This window comes from Rhinopithecus roxellana, chromosome 7 (assembly GCF_007565055.1).
Source record: "Rhinopithecus roxellana isolate Shanxi Qingling chromosome 7, ASM756505v1, whole genome shotgun sequence".
Lineage (NCBI taxonomy): Eukaryota > Metazoa > Chordata > Mammalia > Primates > Cercopithecidae > Rhinopithecus > Rhinopithecus roxellana.
In genome coordinates, this window is record NC_044555.1 from 66,026,188 (window position 1) to 66,046,196 (window position 20,009).

At 45.9% G+C, this 20,009-nt stretch overlaps 1 non-coding gene across 1 annotated transcript; it reads right to left on the reverse strand.

Moving 5' to 3' along the window:
• Positions 1–2,088: 2,088 nt before the first annotated feature.
• Positions 2,089–2,150, reverse strand: LOC115898870. Its single transcript, XR_004058526.1, has one exon. It is a non-coding gene; the product is annotated as a U7 small nuclear RNA (small nuclear RNA).
• Positions 2,151–20,009: the final 17,859 nt, after the last annotated feature.

Below are 20,009 nucleotides of genomic sequence, written 5' to 3' on the forward strand. Positions count from 1 at the left end.
GGGATAAAAGACTACATACTGTGTACAGTGTACACTGCTCGGGTGATGGTTGCACCAAAATCTCAGAAATCACCACTAAAGAAATTATCCATGTAAACAAAAACCATCTGTACCCCCAAAAACTACTGAAACAAAACTAAATAAATTAATAAATAGTAAAATATTTTCCTAAAAAAAGAATTATGTTCTAGTATTACCTAATGTTAGAAATATCTAATATTAGAAATATGTTCTAATATTATTAATATTAGATAAAATAGGCCAGGCACAGTGGCTCACACCTCTAATCCCAGCACTTTGGGAGGCCAAGGTGGGTGGATCACTTGAGGTCAGGAGTTCGAGACCAGCCGGGCCAATGTGGTGAAACCCCATCTCTACTAAAAATACAAAAATTAGCTGGGTGTGGTGGCGCGCACCTATAGTCCCAGCTACTCGGGAGGCTGAGGCAGGAGAATCACTTGAATCAGGGAGGTGGAGGCTACAGTGAGCTGATTGTACCACTGCACTCCAGCCTGGGCGAAGGAGCGAGATTCCATCTCAAAAAAAAAAAAAAAAAAAAAAGTTTTTGGCAGAATTCAAAGGTACTCTACATATCTTATATAAGTGGTTAGGTTATGCCCTAATAGCAGGTTGACTTTTTTTTTTTTTTGAGACAAGAGTCTCTTTCTGTCGCCCAGGCTGGAGTGCAGTGGTGCAATCTCGGCTCACTGCAATCCCCATTTCCCAGGTTCAAGGTATTCTCCTGCCTCAGCCTCCCGAGTAGCTGGGATTACAGGCACATGCCGCCATAACTGGGTAATTTTTTATTAGTAGTAGGGATGGGGGTTTTACCATGTTGGCCACGTTGGTCTCGAGCTCCTGACCTCAGGTGATCCTCCCGCCTCGGCCTCCCAAAGTGCTGGGATTACAGGTGTGAGCCACTGCACCTGGACAGATTGACTTTAAGAAAGGGAGATTATGGCCAGGCTCCGTGGTGCACACCTGTACTCCCAGCACTATAGGAATCTGAGGTGGGCAAATTGCTTGAGCCCAAGAGTTCTAGACCAGCCTGGGTAATGTGGCAAAAGCCTGTCTCTACAAAAAATACAAAAGTTAGCTGGGCCTTGTGGTGCGCACCTGTAGTCCCAGCTACTTGGGGGGCTGAGGTGGGAGGATCGCTTGAGCCTGGGAGGCAGAGGCTGCAGTGAACTCTGATCATGCCACTGCACTCCAGCCTGGGCAACAGTGAGACCCCGTCAAGAAAAAGAAGGAAGGAAGGAAGGAAGGAAGGAAGGAAGGAAGGAAGGAAGGAAGGAAGGAAGGAGAGGAGAGGAGAGGAGAGGAGAGGAGAGGAGAGGAGAGGAGAGGAGAGGAGAGGAGAGGAGAGGAGAGGAGAGGAGAGGAGAGGAGAAGAGAAGAGAAGAGAAGAGAAGAGAAGAGAAGAGAAGAGAAGAGAAGAGAAGAGAAGAGAAGAGAAGAGAAGAGAAGAGAAAAAAGAAAAGAAAAAGAAAAGGTTGGTTACCCTGGGTGGTGCTGACTTAATCAGGCGAATCCTTAAAAGAGGTTGGGCTCTTCCTAAAGCAAGGGATTCAACAGTTGAGAGATATTTGATGTCAAGGAGATTCTGTTAATGGCTTTGAAGGTGCTGGACCTACCTGAAAGTCAACCTGGTATGAGGGCATAACCTAATCACAGGAGTGATGTGCCATCATAGCCATGAGTCCCACCCATACCCAAACGGAGGGGAATCTATAGAGCGTGTGCTTCTGGGGGTGGGAATCTGGGGGCCATCTCGGAATTCCACCTACCACACAATGTATGCTGACCCCATGCTAGAAACGCTATTCACTGAAACTGTAGCATTCTCCCAGCTATAGCAAGGGCTTCCCGAACCACTCATTTTGAGAGCTTCATGCTCATTCTCGGTTATGAAAAATATGTACATTATTATATAATCTGCTTAAAGGGGTGCCTTTGGGCTGCTGCGCTGTAGCTATGTTACTGACATTGTAGAATATGCCTGTTTCAGCTCATCACAGCAAAGATTTGTAATATAAGCTGGGTCCTATCTGTTTATTGCAAATTTTGATAGCCCGATTTGTGGGGAGGCGGGGCTTTCCAGTAAAAACCGAAAAACCTGCTAGGCAAATCCTAAAAGAGCTGTAACACTAGCCTGATTCTTTTTAAAGAATCATTCACCAAAGAGAAACTAGTCACCAAAAAAACAAACACTGTACGATTCCACTTATATAAGATATGTAGAGTAGTCAAATTCATAGAAACAAAATGTAGCATGTTGTTTGTCAGGAGTTGGTTGGAGGAGTGGGGAGCTGTTGTTTAAGGGATACAGAGTTTCAGATTTGCAAGATGAAAAAGTTTTGGAGATCCCATTCCATGACAATGTAAATATACTTAACACTACTAAATTATACATTTAACAATGGTTAAGGTAGTAAATACTATGTTATGTGGGTTTTTTTCAGCACAGTTAAAAATAAAAAGGGGCTGGACATGGTGATTCACACCTGTAATCTCAACACTTTGGGAGGCTGAGCAGGTGGATTGCTTGAGCCCAGGAATTTGAAACCAGCCTGGGCAACATGATGAAACCCTGTCTCTATTAAAAATACAAAAAAGTAGCCAGGTGTGGCAGTGCACGCCTGTCGTCCCAACTACTCGGGAGGCTAAGGTGGGAGGATTGCTTGAGCCTGGGAGGCAGAGGCTGCAGTGAGCTGAGATCGAACCACTGCACCCCCGCCAGGGTGACAGAACAAGACCCTGTCTCAAAAAAAGGTGGAGGTGGGGAAGGGGGGAGGAAAAAAAAGGAAAAGAAACATTCATCAAAGCTTTATGTGATCTGAAGTATGAAAGAGCTCTTCAGAGCAGCCTCAGGATCAGGAAAAGTTAGTAGAGTTGTAGCAGATGCGGTGGGTTTGTTCTCTTGACATCCATCCTCTACCCCTCTTTCTCTACACCTTCCTCTACTGCAGAGCCTGGAGAGCTAAAATCTGCACTTACTCCAAGACTCTTTTGGAGCTAGGGTTCTGGTTGTGAATTCAAGTCTACCCAACTAGATGCTCTTTCAGATGATTTGGAAGGTGGGGCAAGGCGGAGGCCATGTCCCATTGACAAGCATGATTGTAGGGCCAGTGAGTTTCTGCAGTAATCTTCCAGTGTCCAACACTAGCCTAATGAGTGTCAACTGGCAGTTGCAGCAACAGCATGAGTGTCTTCCTGCTCCCTGGGTCCCGGCTAAAGCAGCGTGCTCTTGAAGTCACCAGTCCCCATAGAGCCTTCTAATTCCCACCTTCCTGATTGAGGTAGAGGTAGAGTCGCTCCCCTAGCAGGCAAATAGTCTGTGCTGTCACTCTGATAGTCATTCTTGGGGGGCCAGTCCAAAGCCTCATCTTCCCTTCTATACACCAATTTTGCAAATACTTAGTTGCAATAGACTGAATGTTTTTGTCCCCCAAAATTCTGATGTTGAAATCCTAGCCCCCAAGATGATTGTATTAGGAGGTAGGGCCTTTGAGAGGTAACTAGGTCATGAGGGTGAAACCCTCATGAATGGGATTTGTGCCCCTATAAAAGGGACCCCAGAGGGCTACCTTGCCCTTTCTGCCATGTGAGGACAAAGTGAGAAGACACCATCTATGAACCAGGAAGTGGGCCCTCACCAGACACTGATTCTGCTGGAGCCTTGATCTTGGACTTCCCAGCCTCTGGAAGTATGAGAAATCAATTTCCATTGTTTATAAGGTATCTTGTTTATGGTATTTTGTTATAGCAGCCTGAACAGACTAAAACATGATCACCAGAATTAAATCCCTTTCTGCTTAAAATAACTGGAGTGATTTCTTTTTCCTGTAACTGGACCCTGAGTGTTGGTCATACATGATGAGACTCTATTTGCAATTTGATCGTTCAGTATTGCAGGGTTTGGGGGGCATCTGATAGAGATCGGCATTGCTGACTTTTTCCAGGGCTGTGCTGCCCCCCTTAAGTGGGTCCTCACCCCCTACCCCCGAGCTGGACCTTACCATCGTTGGGCAATGATCTCTTTCTCTCCTTTCTCTTCCATGACTATTTGAAAACTATTTCCCTCTGCTCAAGCTCCCTACCTCATTGCAGCAGACCCTAGGGCTGTCTGCTCAAGATATACCTCCACCTCTTTTCAGCTAACAGAACCCAATTTTGTTTGGGTATTAGGCAAAAATCTTTTAACTTCAGGTAATACTCTCTGTGATGGGATTGTGACTCAGTTCTGGCTAATAAGGGGAAGTCTCCTGGGAGTCTCTTGAAGATAATTTTTCTTCCTTTATAATAAAAAGGAAAAATAAAAAGCAGTGAGGAGAAGTTTTCTCACCACCTGACTGTCCGTGACTTCCTATCCTAGACAGGCACTTGATGCCTGGAGCTGCAGCAGCCATCTTGACACCACGAGGTGACAAGCATAGGGAGAAATAGCTAAGGACGGCACAGCAGAGTGGCTGACAGAGCTGAGGCCTCAATGCAACCAATGAACTGTGGACAAGCCCTGGAACTGTCTACCTCCAGACTTCTTGCTAACTAAGCAGTAGAGATTTAAGCCACTGTTAGTTGGGTGTTTGGTTACCTGAAGTCAAAATCCCTCCTAAATAATACATCTAACCCATTCCTGATAACTCTCCAGATGCCCTTGCTTTTGACTCTACAAATGGAGTCCCTTTCCTGTCCTCCACCCCACCAACACACAAGCTTTCTCCCTTCCCTCTTGTCTCATGGCAAGCCTCTGATCTGTGGTTAATCTCCTGTGCTCTGGACACCACCTCCTCCGTGATGTAGGGACCTCAGCCCAGCAGTCAGATCCTTTCTCTCCCACATCTTCCATCTCAGATTCTCCAGCAGCATCTTCTCAACTGTGGTCTTGAGTCAGCACCCCAGGCTATGTGTACAGGATTGAATGAACATGCCACCTCCTCATCACCGGATAACTGCTTCTAAAGGGCCCCTTTCGAGTGCCCTGGATGAGCCTGTAGGAGATGAAAGAAGCAAGAGGCTAAGGGCTTTGAACTGTCCTCTGTCTCCAGAGTAAGCGGTTGCCGGGACCATGTGTGTTCACTATGGGTGCTCAGGCCACAATCAACGCCTGCCTTCCACTGCCAGGGTTATGTCCCTTCTGCTTTTTCTCCTCATTTTTATTGAGGGCATATTTTCTTTATCTTTAAAGCTTTTATAGCTTTGTCTGTCGGCCTTGTTTTAGTACATTCTGTTGTTATGATTTATGCTGCTTTTACTGGCTCTTTACCCTCAGCACATAAACATGTTTAAGTTTTCCACATCTTAAAAAAAATAAAATAAAATAAAAAACCCTTCCTTGACCCTGTGTTCTCATCTAGTTTCTGCATTCTCTCCCTCTCTCCCCTGCTCTCTCTCTCTCTCTCTGCCCTCTTCATTGTCAGCTCTTTAGAAGTCATCTGAACTCGCAATATTTTCTTCCATCCCACTCATTCCTTAACTCTGCTGGCCAACTTGCCTCTCCAAAAGCCAGAGATTCAGCCCAGCTTTGCTTAGCACAATGGGGGGTTGTATTGGCAGGATGCTGGGAATCTCTCAGGGCTGTGGGAAGAGAAGACAGGAAGAGATGCAGCTGGGCCACCAGGATCCCCCGAGACTTTTTTCTTGTGGCCCCCACACTCTCTCTTCTCGGAGCTTCTCTGTTTGGAGTGATGGCATTCTTTCCTCCATGTGACTCCTAGCTTCTCCAGAGCGTCTATCTTGTGGCTCCCACCCCCAGGGAAGGTTCAACTTGTTCGCCTTCATTAGTCCCAGTTTGAAAATCCCAGGGAAGGGTTCTGATTGGCCCGGTGTGGGTCAGGTGTCTTCTCATGGATCAATCAGCCATGGCCACAGGAGTGAAAGTCACACAGCTGAGGTAAAACCACAGCTGACTTCCTCCCTACCAGCAGTGCTTCACTGAAACTACTCTCATCCACTTGGGGGCGCCCCACCCACACGGCTCAGGCCTGACCTCTTCCTGTGCCCCTGCGGCTTCTGATTGCTGCTATCTGCGTGAAGCCGTGGAGCGCTACTCCTTGTGTGTACAACAGAGCAGCAAGGCCAGCTTCAACTGATGATTCTCAGGTGTATAAATACCGCAGCTTCCTCAACCCCTAAGGTGGGCTAATGTGGTGGGCACAGAGATGAGCTCCCCAGGTTCCCCTCCAAGGAGAGATTTCGTTGCCCCAGTAGAGCAGACAGCCTCCATCCAGCTGCTAAGTGCAGATGAAGTTTGCACCTCGCCCAGAGGCACTTCCTCCCCCGGGGTAACCCACAGCCAATGACTGGTCATTTCATCCCACTCCAAGACAGCACTGGCAGGCCAGACGTACTTCAGCGTTCCCCACAATCGCTCCAGGCTTCATCAGGCCAGCTTTGCAATTCAACCCTTCCCTCTGCCCAACCCCACTTCCTCCTCCTCCTTCCACAGACGTTCCTAATGACGATCTTGCATGCCAAACTCCATTTCAGTTTCTGCCTGTTGAGAACCTAGCCTGTGACAGAACTGAGCTCTGTGTTCCACACTGTCTCTCAGAGGTCCCCCGTGGGACTGAGTGCCAGTTGCCTGCAGTGGGAACTGACTTGGTGACACTCCCTTTATTGCTGGCTTCTCTCTCCTGTCCCACATCCCCATTCCCAAACCCATATTCTCTGAATCTCCTAAAATCTAAGTCTGTTTGCTCTCAAGCCTTTCTCTTGAGATCTGCTTCTGGGACAACCCAGACTGAGACACCAGTACTTTCTTGCTGTTAAATCTAGATGACCCAAACTTCATCTGCACTGTCTACCACTGTGACCATGAGCTCTTTTTGAAACACTTTCTTCCCACAACTCCCTGAAACACTTTTCTGCTTCCCCTCCGGCCATTCCTTCTTCCCCTGCCCACTCCCAGAGTTGACAGCCTGGCTTTCTCTTGCAGCCAACACAGCTGAGAGGACCCCAGTCACTCCTCTGGAGCTGACTGCCACTACACAGGAATGACCCACACTGTCCATTTCCCACCCAGATCTCTCTCTCTATCTCTGTGCTGAACTCTGGACTCATATATCCAACTGTCTCCCACCATCTCTATGTGGATGTCCCACAGACACTTCAAATCATCATGGCAGGACTGAGCTCCTCACCATTTTCCTAAGCCGCTTTTCCTGCTATACTCCTTTCTGTATTCTTCTCCTACATTCCCCATCTCAGCAAATGACATCACTGTCCCCAAAGCCAGCTATTCTGGGAGTCACCCAGCCTCCTACAAGTAAGTCTCCCTGCTCCCAGAATGTACCATCCACTAGCCACGTAACCTTGAATAACTCATGAAACCTCTCTTAGCCTCAGTTTCTGCATCTGTAAAATGGGTTGTTAATAATAGTACAAGGCTGGGCGCTGGGCTCATGCCTGTAACTCCAGCACTTTGAGAGGCCAAGGCAGGTGGATCACCTGAGGTTAGGAGTTCAATATCAGCCTGACTGACATGGTGAAATCCTGTCTCTACTAAAATACAAAAATTAGCTGGGCATAGTGGCGAGCACCTGTAATCCCAGCTACTCAGGAGGCTGAGGCAAGAGAATCATTTGAACCTGAGAGGTGGAGGTTGCAGTGAGCTAAGATTGTGCCACTGCACTCCAGCCTGGGCAACAGAGCAAGACTCCTTCTCGAAAACATAAAAAATAATAGTACATACTCGATAGAGTTGCTGTGAGGTTTAAAAGATACTATAGACATAAAATGCTAAGAAAATGATATGGCACACAGTAAGTGTCTTAGTTCCCTTTGTGCTGCTATAAAAGAATGTCACAGACTGGGTAATTGATAAGGAACAGACATTGATTTATTGCAGTTCTGGAGGCTGGGACATCTGAGATCAAGGTGCTGGCAGGTTCAGTCTCTGGTCCAAGATGGTACCATGTTGCTGTGTCTTCCAGAGAGGAGGAATACTGTGTCTTCACATGGCAGAAAATGGAAAGACAAAAAAGAATGAACTCTGTGGAACTCTGTGTCCTCACGTGGCAGAAGAGCAGAAGAGAGTGAACCCACTCCCACTAACCCTTTTTATAGTGGCATTAATTCATTGACGAGGGCAGAACCCTCATGACCTAAACATTTCCCCAAAGGCCCCACCTCCCAACACTGTTGCATAGGGATTAAATTTCTAACACGTGAATTTTGGGGGACACATTCAGACCGCAACAGTAAGCATTCAATGATTGGTAGCTTTTCATTATCATTATTGTTTCTGCTTTTGTTTATCTTTATGCTTTCTAAGGCTCTTCTCACTTTCTGTCTTGTACCATAGGTACTTACATGCCATCTTTAAATGCTCAATTGGTCTGCAAACTTCTCTTTTTCTCTTCTTTCTTTTCTTTTTTTTTTTTTTAGTTTGAGACAGGGTCTCGCTCTGCTGTTCAGGCCGGAGTGCAGTGGTGTGATCATGGTTCACTGTAGCCTCGACCTCCCAGGTTCAATCAATCCTCCTGACAGCCTCCTGAGTAGATGGAACCACACAAACACACTGCCACATCTGACTTTTTTTTTTTTTAATTTTGTAATAGAGACAGGGTCTCCTTGTGTTGCCCAGGCTGGTCTTGAACTCCTGGGCTCAATTGATTGTCCTCCCTCAGCTTCCCAAAGTGCCGAGATTACAGGTGCAAGCCACCATGCCCAGCCATGTCTGCAAGATTCTTGAAGGAAGAAGGTACCTTATCTATCTATCTACCTATCTATTTATCTACCCATCCATCTATCATCTATCTATCTATCTAGATGTCTATCTATCTAAGGCCACTGTTGCCTTTTACTCCTACTTCCTGGTGGCCATACTCACCCTTAGATCAGGTTGCATTGGAGTAACTGGGGGATTTATATATATATATATATATATTTATCCAGCTAAGGGGAAGTTGAGTAGAGGATATATTTAAGTCGTGTTTAGTGGAATATTTTGTGTGTGCTGTTTTGTTGTTGTCGTTGTTGTTGTTTTGAGGTAGAGTCTAGCTCTGGCACCCAGAGTAGAGTGCAATGGCGCCATCTGGGCACACTGCAACCTCCGACTCCCATGTTCAAGCAATTCTCCTGCCTCAGCCTCCCTAGTAGCTGGGATTACAGGCTTGTGCCACCACGCCCTGCTAATTTTTATATTGTTAGTAGAGACAGGGTTCCAACATGTTGGCCAGGCTGGTGTCGAACTCCCCGCCTCAGGTGATCTGCCTGCCTCAGCCTCCCAAAGTGCTGAGATTACAAGTGTGAGCTACCGTGCCTGGCCTTTTGTGTGTACTTTTAAGACATTACTAGCCATCCCAGTGTCAGAATGGCTTCTAGGAAACTCTCACCACCCACTGGATTGACTCTCCAGTTGGTTCAGGCCCAGAGGTTAGACCTCAGTGTAAATCCATCTTATGGTGTCCAGAACCAGAAGTACAGTGGAAGAGAAACAAGGTTTGAAAAGCATGGAGTCAGAAATTACTCTGTGGGAAAGTTCAGACATGAAAATTTGTAAGCAGAGGATTCAGTTGCCATCCAAGCCTAGACAAAACGGAAATTCTCCCCGTCTGGAATATATTCGGTGATGCAATGTACACAATTATGAACGTACCATACATTTTTCTTTTCTGATGGAATGTATGTGAAATAGAATGGATCAGAATTCCTGGTTTATAGGGCACAAACCTACATCAGTATAAAAAACAGAAAGCAGGTCTGTGTGTGAAGTCCCATGTTTTATCCAGCCCAGTGAATTGGACTGCATCTTGGAGTACCTGATGTCCCTTGTCCTGATGAAGTCTGGCAGTTCCAGATGAAACAGCAGGCCAAATTGCCACTGACACAGCAAAATGCCCTAAAAAAACATATTTATCAACGAGTCAATTTTTATCCCATAAGAGTAATTTGATTACATAATTACGTAGCCCTGCACAATGTAGAGGAAATTTAAGAAGGCATTTGAATTGCCCTTATATGCCCTAATTTCAGATTAACTATATAATATATATATATATAATGTATTAAATGTGTGTGTACATACACACACACACACACACACACACACACACACACACACACATTTTTGGAATCATTGATCCCGCCGAAAATCGATCAACCAGTATGCAGCTGAAAATGGCAAGATTAAAAACTACTATAGAGGTGTGTTAGGCAGTTAATTAATAAAAACATCCTGTTACATTGTCTGAATTTTGTGAGGTTTAGGGTACTTGTCAACTCTTCAAAATTCAGAATTTCTTGTGATTTCTTTTCATACTAAAGTGTGTACCTGGAATCCTATATACTGTTACTTAAAGTGGAACCCCCAAATTGTATAAGTTCCTGGCCCCACTTTACCTGGGTCCTCGTCAAGTGTCACCCCGACATGTGTGGTACACACCACACAGCACACACATTTCCAACAGGGGGTCACGCTGGAACGTGTATCTCTTGATGGAGGGAAGAAAGGGCCAAGGGCCTTGATGGAGGTAAAAAAGGCTATGGTTCTATCATGTAATAGAGCTGGGACTTGGAATCCACAGAGGTGAAACGGTGGGGCAAATCCAATCACTTGGCTTCCACTTTGGGGACCGAGGCACAAGAATGGCAAATAGAAAAAGAGGAGGGAGGTTAGCAGCATCCATGGTCTCTTTAAAAAAAAAAAAAGAAAGAAAAGAAAAGAAAAAGAGGAAGGGGAGAAAAAGACCCTTCTAAGTAGGTTGCAGTTCTGTATTTGGCCACAAGATGGCAGTAAAAGAGTGTGCTCTACTTTCAGTCAAACACTCATTAACAGCTAATCAAAGCAAAGCGGGTTTTTCCTGTTTCCCGCTGGTGCCTTCTCCCCTTTTCCAAGCCTCAGTGCATTTACTATTGTTCCATTCTTTTTGGTTAAAATCATCACAAATCTGCGTTTTTGTTTGTTAACTCAGCTGTAGCCTGCAGTTCATCTTCTAGACATCTTTCCTTGTTTCTTACAGTTAAGGATTATGTTCTTATTAACTATTATTAGAATAATTTTCTGACTCAGACGTTTCAGGACTTAAAGCTATAGTCTTAGTTCAATAATTGCCTGATTATGTGCTGCTCTGCTTGGAGCTTTCATTACCCGGCTTCTATTTCACGTGTGTTTATCCATACCCCCTCCCTCAGGGCTCTGTACACAGATTTATCTGAAAAACGAGCCTCGACCCCCATCTGTCCGGGAGAGATATGGTTCCATCTGGTTTTGCTGGGGCCCTGCGAAGGCTGAATTACTCCTATGTTAACCATAACAAAAAAGGGCAACTTGCCTAAGAAAAACAATGACAGAAATAGAAGAGTCAGCCTTGCTGGATCCAGTCCTTCATTTTCCAAGCTGGTTTTGGACACTATTGTCCCCTTCTCTCCCACCCGCCCCCCAAGATTTTGACGGCCCTGTAGTCCAACACTGTTCGCTCAGAACACATCCCCCAGAAAGCATGGGGCAGCCACCACAACTGATCACCTTCCTAACCTCTTTTGAGAGTGTTGCCGTCACTGAGGGCCCTTGACCTGAACATGTACTTGGCATATGAGCAGGGCCTCTTGCTGGGAAACCATGCCAAAAATGAGAGGCAAAGGACACAAGAGCAACCATGCCGCTTAGATGAGTGTACAGGCACAGGAGCTCCTGCCTCTCCAGCAGTTGAGACGACCATGTTTGTTTTGATGAGTCGTGTTTGCCATCTTAGATTGATGACACTGCTAGTTGAGGTTAGAGAGCCATCTACATAAGAGGACATAACAAAGCTCACTGGCCCACACTCACAGCAGATCTTGGCTGCATCCTTAGTAAGCCTCCCATGATCCTTGACTGCTCCAGGATTGACACATCCAGTGAGACAATGGGCACTTTTGCAAAGAGGAGCAGAATTAGAAAGCTCACAGTCTGTTTCCTTTGCAAAGTGCCTTCCTGGCTCCAGATCCTGATTATTCTGGTTTGTCTTTGTATAAATGTCCTGCTCTGAACAACAGCTTGGATCCTCTGGTTGGGCAGAATGGGAGAATCAATGCTGGACAAGGAGTTAGGGGACCCAGATTCACATGCCAGCTGTGTCGCTTCTTTTGGAATGAAGGACTTCTTCCCTTAGCTTCAAAGAACGCCACCAGAAGACACCCTTCCCCCTCCCCATCAGGCCCTTAGCTATGGCCATGGCCACATCTTTTCCCAGGATAGCCCATGTCTGATGACTGATTGACAAGGGGGAATTAAGGCTCAGCCCTCTCATCCCATCTTGGGACGGCTCCAACGGTCATTCAATCTTTCAACCTCCTGATAGAGTGAGCTAAGACTTCCCTAAAGACTGCATCACAGCTCAAGTTCTCCTTCTGCCCACTCTTGCTTTCTTCTCTTCCCTTCCTCAGTCATGGGTCCCACAGGCGCTCCCTAATAAACTTCCCGCACACTAAAGTCCACCTCAGAGTCCTGCTTCCTGGAAAGCCCAGTGTGCAACAGGGACCCTGAGAAAGTTCAGTACGTTTTCTGAACTGTCAGGAGGTTGTCCAAGAGCCACAGAGCTATGTTTTGTGCTACCCCTCTTTCTGGTCATTTTCTCTCAGCTGCTCACTATAGATTCCACCAGCTCTTGGCAACTAGACCCACCAAGGAACCCAAAAAGACCCGAGAACCCAGTCACAAAGATGTATGCATGCTGGAAGTGGCCGCTCACCATGGCAGGCTAGCAGGTGGTGCTGGGACACGGTCTGTAGCTCTCGACTCCAATCCAAAGAGCATGGCTGTATTTGGTTTTCAAGCCCATTTGCTGCTTAATTCTAAGGAATAATTTCCTCACTCAGTTCCTTCAACCTGGAGACAGGCCTGGGAGGTTGTCCACTGGGCTGCTTTATCCCAACATTGACCTTTTCTACCTCTCTTCCCATAGAGCAGCGCTGCCCAATAGACATAGAATTCAAGCCACATATGTAATCTCCAATACTGATAGCCATGTACACAAAAATAAAAAGAAACAGGTGAAATTGACCAAAACAATATACTTTACTTAACCCAATGTGTCCAAAATAGGATCATTTCAATATGTGATCAGCATGAAAATAAGATATTTTTAATTCTTTTCGTTCATACTGTCTTTAACATCTGGTGTGTCTGACATAGTACATCTCAGATTGAACTAGTCACATTGCACATTCTATTGGACTAATCACAATACAGTTCAGGCGACGGTATTGGACAGAGCTGGCATAGATTATACATCAAGAGAGTTGCAGAACCAGGCATATGAAAATCTAGGATTTTGTAGCAGAGTGCTTCGGTTTCTAAGGCTGATGAGTTTGAAGCCTCAACTCATAAGCTTTTGCTGGCCCTTGTATCTCATTTTTCCATAAATTAGGGATGGGCCAGGTGCAGTGACTCAACCCTGTAATCCCAGCCCTTTGGGAGGCCAAGGCTGGCAGATCACTTGAGCCCAGGAGTTCGAGACCAACCTGGGCAACCTGGCAAAACTCCGTCTCTACAAAAAATTCAAAAATTAGCCAAGTGTGGTGGTGCATACCTATAGTCCCAGCTGCTAGGAAGGCTGAGGTGGGAGGATCGCTTTGAGCCCAAGAGGTTAAGACTGCAGAGTTGTGATTGTGCTACTGCACTCCAGCCTGGGCAACAGAGCAAGACCCTATCTCAAAAAAAAAAAAAAAAAGGATAATATAAGGATAATATTCTACCTGCCTCATAATATAGGTGTGAAGATATATCTAAGAAGATAATGCCCCTAAAGCAACAATGACATCATAGGTTATCCAAAAACAATGGCTTTCGTACTGACTTCCCGCAACCCCAAGGCTATCAGCAGCTAGCAACATTAGCCAGCACTGAGGCTTGTAATGTTTGAAAGCAATACCAAAGACACGTTTATTTAGAGTTGCATTTGTGTGCCTCTTGCAAAGTCGTGACCAATTTTCTAATCCCGATCAGGAAAGGAAGCGTTTGGAGCGAGGTATAATGCTACGTGTTCTTTTAGAATGTAAAAGGCTTAATTAGATGCCAAGAATTGAAAATCTTGATTCAGAGCCCGAAATGGCTAATAAGGTTTTATTGTTGCTATTACTTAGAGTTTTTATAGAACTTTAGGCTTGCAAAGTGCTTTTCAATCACTTGAGAGAATCTAAGTTTGTTAACAGCGAGATGAAAAAATGTTCCATTCATCAGGAGAGACAACATACATAATATTTTAAGTATTTAAGAATTACGACCCTGCTGTGAGAACAACTAAAATTACTTCTACGTGGATACAAGAGATTCTAGTTATAGACATAGGACATTAATGCAGACACCAGTGTTATTACCCTGCTGAGTCTGCAAGGGCAAACTTTTGCAAGTCAGGAAATAGGAAAGTTTCTAAAACAAACATTAGCTGGCTCTAGTTACATATACAGAGCTTTTTGCCCACATGTGATTTTTGAACATTTTTCTAAAGGGGCCCTTAAGGTTTTATAGGTGATCATATTAAAAAGTCATACATAGTTCCAAAATGGCATAATTTGTGACTCTGGGTCACTGAAATCTCCCAGGATTCTGCTGTTGGGCCTTCTGCAATGGGAGACAAATTTGTACCAGTTCCTCTATACATATTATCAGTGGGGCAGCGCTGGCTGGAAAGCATGTGAAAAGCCAATTTCTCCTTCCCCTGCATACCCAAGGCGAATTCAGGGCCTCCAGCCTGTTGGATGTATCAATTAGCTTCTGCTACAACTCAGCTCAGAGCATACAACAGTGAGTGTTGGTGGATCTGGATGGTTGGTTAGGTGGCTCTCCTGATCTCGGCTGAACTTGCTCACATGTTTGGGAGGCAGCTGGTTGACGGCTAATCAAGCTTCAACTCAGCTTTGCCCTAAATGTTTCTCATCATCCAGCAGGCTAGCCAGGACATACTCTCATGGAGATGGAGCCGGATATGGTGGTGCACGCCTGTAGTCCCACCTACTCCAGAGACTGAGGCAGGAGGATCCTTGAGGCCAGGATGTTGAGGCTGCAGTGAGCCGTGATTGTGCCACTGCACTCCAGCCCTGGAAGACAGAGCAAGATCCTGTCTCTTTAAATCAATAGATAAAACATTTAAAAATACCGTGGAGATGGCAGAGGCCTAAGAGAGAGCAAGCTCCAATGTATGAGCCACTTTGAGCCTCTGGGTCATGCCGGCTGATAGCCCATTGGCCAAAGCAAAACACGTGCCTGAGACAATGTCCAGAGCTGGGTAAGATCAACGCATCTGCTGTGGGAAGGCACTGCAGAGTCACATGACAAAGGGCACAGATGAAAGGAGGGGTGAAACTCATGGTCATCCACACATACTGCCATGGGTCGGGATAAATTAGAATCATTTTCACCAGGCACAGTGGCTCACGCCTGTAATCCCAGCATTTTGGAAGAAGAGAGTGGGTAGATCATTTGAGTCAAGGAGTTCAAGATCAGCCTGGGCAACACAGCAAAACCCCCGTCTCTAAAAAAATTACAAAAACTAACCAGTCATGGTGTTGCGTGCCTGTAGTCCCAGCTACTGGGGAGGCTGAAGCAGGAGGATCACTGCTCTTGGGACGTCGAGGGTGTAGTGAGCCATGATTGTGCGACTGCACTTTAGCCTGGGTGACAGAGTGAGACCCCGTCTCCAAAAAAAAAAAAGAATCCTTTTCTTGAAAAGGAAAGATGCATTATCGACATGTGCATCCATTTTGACTGAGAGAAAAGGTTCACTGGTAACACCAAGCTAATGCCAAGCCACTACTCTCTGCCCTCACCTCTCAAAACAGTTAATAGGCCAAAGATCAAGGGAAATTTTTCTCCAGCTTTATCAAAGTATGATTGACAAATAAACCTTGTATTTATTTAAGGTGCACAACATGTTTTTGTTGTTGTTGTTGTTGATTTTTATTTTTTTGAAACGGAGTCTTGCTCTGTTGCCCAGGCTGCAGTGCAGTAGCGCGATCTCGGCTCACTGTTGCAAGCTTCACCTCCCAGGATCACACCATTCTCCTGCCTCAGCCTCAGTCTCCCGAGTAGCTGCGACTATAGGCGCCCGCCACCACGCCCAGCTAATTTTTTGTATTTTTAGTAGAGAAGGGGCTTCACCATATCAGCCAGGATGGTCTCGATCTCCTGACCTCGTGATCCACCCATCTCGGCCTCCCAAAGTGCTGGGATTACGGGCATGAGCCACCACACCCGGCCAACATGATGTTTTGATGTAAGTATACATTGTGAAATGATCTCCCTAATCAAGCTCTATTCATCACCTCACATATTTACCCTTTTTTGTGAAAACACTTAAAAGATCTCTATTAGTGGCCGGGCACAGTGGCTCATACCTGTAATCCCAGCACTTTGGGAGGCTGAGGCGGGCAGATCTCCTGAGGTCAGAAGTTCGAGACCATTCTGGCTAACATGGTGAAACCCTGTCTCTACTAAAAATACAAAAAATTAGCCGGGTGTGGTGGCACGTGCCTGTAATCCAAGCTACTTGGGAGGCTGAGGCAGGAGAATCGCTTGAACCTGGGAGGTGGAGGTAGCAGTGAGCCAAGATCACACCACTGCACTCCAGCCTGAGCAACAGAGCAAGACTCCATCTCAAAAAAAAAAAAAAAATCGTAGACAGGGCTCTCACTGTGTTGCCCAGGCTGGTCTCAAACTCCTGGCCTCAAGCGATCCACTTGCCTTAGCCTCCCAAAGTGCTAGGATTATAGGTGTGAGCCACCATGCCTAACCAAGAATGCTTTTCAAGTGAGCCCCTTCCTAAACAACACTAGCTCACAACCACCTCCTGCCTGCCTCCTTGGAGTGGCCTCCACGTAACGCCCTAAGCACCCTGCAGAATTCAGCCTCAGAAAGCCGGAGGTCAGGAGTTGCAGGCCTCAGTAGCCACGCCTCGGCTGTGTTTGGGTGACTGCCACGCATGCTGGGGAGAGATTCTGCTCTCTGCCATTCGGCCGCGCATCAGCTGGCCCCGCGCCAGGCCCACACTCAGGCCCGTCTGTCAGGGTGGCACCTGGCCCTCTCTCAGAAGCAGATGGTTTTCATTGATCTTTCCTTGCTAGTCTTTTCTGCATTAACACTCCAAACCAGCCCAACTTAATCCTGGAACTTAATGGAATCCTCACATGTTCTAGTTTCCTGTATGTTTTCCCCGGTAGCTAAATTGTTTTTCTTTCTTCTTTTTTTCTAAAGTTTTTACTTTTCTGCAATAGTAGGATTATAAATGGATTTGTATATACAGAGGGAAAAATCAATAGCTTGTATTTTCGAGGACAAAATGTAACCTCACAGCAAAGCAAAGACAATTATGAAAAAATCATTTGTTTTTCCATTTCATGGGTTGTGACATACAGCTCACCTCACATCCCTAGACCAAACCGACCTTCACCTCCCTGGAGGCAGGAGGCTTGGCCTAACAAAACCTTTCAGGGTGAGAGAGAATCCCTTTGCAGTGGCCCAGAGATCAATATGGATTGAAAAGTTTTGTTTTTATAGAAAAGGCATGAGACCGGGAGCGGTGGCTCATGCCTGTAATCCCAGCACTTTGGGAGGCTAAGGTGGGCGGATCACCTGAGGTCAAGTGTTCAAGCCCAGCCCCACCAACATGGAGAAACCCCGTCTCTACTAAAAATACAAAAAAATTCGCCAGGCGTGGTGGCACGAGCCTATAATCCCAGCTACTCGGGAAGCTGAGGCAGGAGAATCGCTTGAACCCAGGAGGCGGAGGTTTCAGTAAGCCGAGATTGCGCCATTGCACTCCAGCCTGGGCAACAAGAGTGAAACTCTGTCTCAAAAAAAGAAAAAGAAAAAGAAAAAGAAAAAGAAAAGGGATGATGTTACATGCCTTCAGATGTTACAGATGTTCCAAAGGCAAAACAGCACGGCCACCCTGAGGTTCCAGCTTGGGAAGTGACAAGTAGCTCTGGTGACCTGGCTGGGGGAGAGCAGGGCACCTCCCCCGGTGCCTGGGCCAGCTGATCTCTGCCTGCAACCCAGCTTCATGCAGGTTTAGCTTTGGCTAGCGAGGCTGCCCAGCAGCACCTAGCAATGTGCAAATCACAGCCTTGGTCGGGCACTCCTTCTGCTGTGTGCCTGAGATGCCAGCGTTAGAGTAAATAAAAAGGGAGGAAGGGCTGGGCACGGTGACTCACGCCTGTAATCCCAGCACTTTGGGAGGCAGAGGGAGGCAGATCACCTGAGGTCAGGACCAGCCTGGCCAACATGGTGAAACCCCATCTTTAATAAAAATACAAAAATTAGCTGGGCGTGGTGGTGCACACCTGTAAACCCAGCTGCTCAGGAGGCTGAGGCAGGAAAATCACTTGAACCCGGGAGGCGGAGGTTGCAGTGAGCTGAGATTGCAGCACTGCACTCCAGCCTTGGGCAACAGAATGAGACTTCGTCTCAGAAAAAAAAAGGGAGGTTGGTGGGGAAAACCTAGGAGCAAATACGTCAGTATGCACAGACTGGCTCTGGTCAATAGAAATATACTGCAAGCCACAGGTGTGATTCAAAATTTTCTAGTAGCCTTTTTTTTTTTTTTTTTTTTTTTTTTTTGGATACAGGGTCTCCCTCTGTCACCCAGGCTGGAGTGTGCAGTGATCAAGGCTCACTGCAGCCTCGACCCCCAAGCCGCAAGCAACCCTCCCACCTCAGCCTCCCAAGTAGCTGGAACTACAGGCTCATGCCACTGTGGCTGACTAGTTTTAATATTTTTTGTAGAGACAAGGTTTCACTATGTTGCCCAGGCTGGTCTTGAACTCCTGGGCTCAAGCAATCCCCCTCACCTAGGCCTCCCAAAGTGTTGGAATTACAGGCGTGAGCCACCATGCCTGGCATATTTTTTTAAAGTAAAAAGGAACAGGTGAAAATAATTTTAATAACATTTTATTTAACTCAATACATCCAAAATATTATCATTTCAACACGTAATCCATATGAACTGTTATTAATGAAACATTTTACATTCTGGTTTTTGTACTGCCTTTGAAATTCAGTGTGTATTTTATATTTACAGTACATCTCAATTTGGAAGAGCTGAAAGCTTGATAACCACATGTGGCTAGTGGCTGCTCTATTGGATAGCACGTGCCTGGGGTTTTTCTGGAAGGGGACTCAAGAAAGTTTTAACAGGGGTTGCCTCTCAGGAAGAAAACTAAGAGAAACTAGGGGAGAAGAGATGACAAGGTTACTTTTAACCATAAAGGCTTTTATATCGCTTGAATTATGTGCCAAGTATATGGGTTGCATATTAAAAAACACACACACACCCTGATTTTTTTGGAATGATATGTTCAGTGTTGGCAAGGAATAGGAAAACAGGCATGGTCCTACCCTCTTGGCAAGAATGTGTGCCGATCCCATCATTCTGGAGGGGAAATTGGCACAATTCTATGTCTAGAAATGTAGTCTAAAGAAAGGAATCAGCCGGGCACAGTGGCTCATGCCTGTAATTCCAGCACTTTGGGAGGCCGATGTGAGCAGATCACTTGAGTCCAGTTTGAGATCAGCCTGGGCAATATAGCGAGACCTTGTCTCTAAAAAAGAAAAGAAAAGAGAATGACTCGACAAGAGAAGCCAGTATGTTATGAAAAAGGGATGCTCACCTCAGCATCTTAGTTCCTACTGGAACATTGAAAACATCCTAAGTGTCATAAACCGATGTGCAGTGAAACTGCACCCTCTGGAGGGGGTGCCTTCTAAAGACAGGCGATCAGAGATTGAAATCACCAATAGTCAAAACTGCCTTTGAAAATACACAGGACAGTGACATAGCAGAGACTCAACACTAAATTCTACACAGCAAGGTCACTGTTTCTCAGAGTGAGTCCCAGATGCAGTAATTTGCTCACATGTAGGGGCCATACTGTGTGAGAAATATGTACCCTAGACACTAGTATCACTTGGCAAGATTGGAGAGACATTTGAATTGAAAGCAACGGAGGAAATAGAAGATCTGTGGCTTCCATCTCATGTTCATTCCTTGAGTGAACTGGTGGGCAAAATCACCCCTATTATTTCAACTGTT